The sequence below is a fragment of the Chiloscyllium plagiosum genome, unplaced genomic scaffold (assembly GCF_037043375.1).
Source record: "Chiloscyllium plagiosum isolate Xiang-an unplaced genomic scaffold, Cpla_swu_hap1 HiC_scaffold_45, whole genome shotgun sequence".
NCBI classification, from domain to species: Eukaryota; Metazoa; Chordata; class Chondrichthyes; order Orectolobiformes; family Hemiscylliidae; genus Chiloscyllium; species Chiloscyllium plagiosum.
The window spans coordinates 101,067,473-101,069,918 of record NW_028270183.1 but is presented as its reverse complement, the minus strand read 5'-3'; the positions used below and the strand labels follow the sequence as shown (position 1 = coordinate 101,069,918).

Below are 2,446 nucleotides of genomic sequence, written 5' to 3'. Positions count from 1 at the left end.
GGAGAGGGAGCGGTGGGGAATGAGCACTTTGACGAGCAGGAGGAAGTGTTGCCAGTGACCCGAGTCAGAGAACAGAGGACAGGGATTAAAGGAATCTAATGAAAAGCAGCACTTCTGCTCAGGACGTTCAATAACAGCTGCAGAAACCCGATGTGTCAAGCAGTGTATCTGGAAAGAGAAACAGAGATAATGTTTTAACTATGGAACATTTCTGATGAAGAACTCGAGTTTCCCAAGTCTAATCAAATTACCGGCCTGGTTCACAAAATAGTTTTTCTGAACTTTGATCGAAAATTGTACCAGCAGGAAAACATTCATAACGTAGTCAGCAGGATTCGAACCTCCGTGGGGAAACCCCAATGGATATCAAATCCATCGCCTTAACCACTCGGCCACGACTACCGACAGCTCCGGTGGGTTGAGCATTGACCAAATCAGCCGTGATCTCATTGAAATTTACCGTTGACTTGAGCGAAATGCTTCCATCTCCTTTCATACCTTTGCTGTCATTTGTAAGGTGCGAGACACCAATGTAAAAGAAGAAAAGCACAAAGATATTTGCAGCCAAACTGAGTCAAAATTATTTATTGAACGGAAAATCACACTTGGCAATTTGCCATATCTCTTTGCGAACATGACCAGCAGAAGTAAGCAAAGGAGCTATTGATCTGAGTATTCTCGGACCTGAAACAAACAAAGTTTAGTGACATATTCATTTCTTTTTCTGGCGAACGAAATGATCTTTCCTGATGGTTACAATGAAAGAGATGGTTCCCAATAAAAGACAGAGATTAATTCGCATGTCGATATATTTCAATGTGACACGATTCATTTTCAGTCCCTAATTACCCCAGAGATGGAGGAGGTGAGTTACCTTTCTTCACTCTTCAACTCCTCAGCACGGAGGTACAAACATGAAACCACTAGAGTTGGAGTTCTTGAATTGGGAACCAGAGACACTGAAGACACTAGGCAAAAGTGAGGACTGCCGATGCTGGAAACCTGACTTTAGATCAGAGTGATGCTGGAAAAGCACAGCAGGTCAGACTGCATCCGAGGAGCAGGAGAGTCGACGTTTCTGTTGCCAGTCATGCTCCGCTGCCCAAACAATTTTCGTTTTTGGCTCAAATTTCCAGCACCTGCAGCTATTTGTTTTATGTTAACCTTCATAATGTTTTGGACAAAACCAATGACCTGCCAGCATCGTAAAATCGGCAGAAGTACTGGTACACCGATATGTTTGCTGAACAACACAACCATTCCATGAGCGGGAATACGATCCGGGCCACGGTGCTGAGAATACCGAATCCTCACAAGTAAATAACAAGACAAGGCGATAGATACTACCGTACTTGATGTAAATAAAACACCCTGTCTGAACATTTTCGTTGCAGATTTTTTTCAAATTGTCTTCGAAGATTTACAAAGTGGGAAAAGGCCATTCCGCCCGTGTGCATTGCGGCTAATCAGAGAGCCTTCTATTCTAGTCGAAGTTTCGAACTTTGGCCCAAAGTCTCGTGTGTTCTAATGTTTCCAGGTCAAATGTCAATGAGGTTATCCTATGTTCTTACATGGCACAATAATGGGACAGAAGTATAACGAATTGTAACTCTTTTGAGGAACTCATGCTCATTTTCACCCACAGAGGGAAACACACCAGAAGATACCGCCAAACTGACGGAAGTGTCCGTTGTGGAGAGCTGGAATTTGAAATGGACAATAGGACAAATGCAAGCTTTTCATGCGGAAGCACAGAGGCGATGTACCGAGAGAACTTTACAGGGGAGCGTCAACGTATACCACGGTTAAAGCAAAACAAACCCCCTCGCGCCAGGTAGGACTCGAACATATAATCTTCCGAATCCGAAGTCAGACGTGTTATCCATTACGCCACCGGCCCCGAAGATGCTCACCAACATTGCTTCACTTTGAAGTTTCCAATTTGTGAAGCAGTGCCTTTCACTGGCAAAGGAGAAACATTTGTCCTCAGCTGCCTGCTTCACGGTCGCGTCCTTCTCTGCTGGAAGTTTCCATCGTTTTATTCACAGTCACGACGCGATTTCATGATTCATTCCAGTGAAAAAGTGTCATGTTGTCGTCCAAACAAGACCCTGCAGAAACTCGGCGAGAAACCTCTGGTCATTTCGAGCTCAGGATGTGGAATTAGACGAGATACGTGACACCTTTTATTGGCGCCGCCACTTCACTGAAATTAGCGGCTCAAAACGAGCCGTTGTAAGCATCAGCTTGATTTGTACCTTCCTGCAGTGCATTTGCTAAACAAAATCAGATCGCTCCCATCCGGCCCAGCTGACTTATCTATTTTCACACTCTGCAGTATTTCTAATATCTCTTTCTTGTGAACCTCAATCTCTTCTCGTCGAGACGCAAGTAGCTCTGTTTCTTCCTCGCCAACATTTTCATTTTCTATAGCGAACACTATCGA

At 44.2% G+C, this 2,446-nt stretch overlaps 1 non-coding gene across 1 annotated transcript; it reads right to left on the bottom strand.

The window, feature by feature from the left end:
• Positions 1–320: 320 nt before the first annotated feature.
• On the bottom strand, positions 321–402 carry trnas-uga (transfer RNA serine (anticodon UGA)). The gene has a single exon. It is a non-coding gene; the product is annotated as a tRNA-Ser (tRNA).
• Between the last annotated feature and the right edge of the window lie 2,044 nt (positions 403–2,446).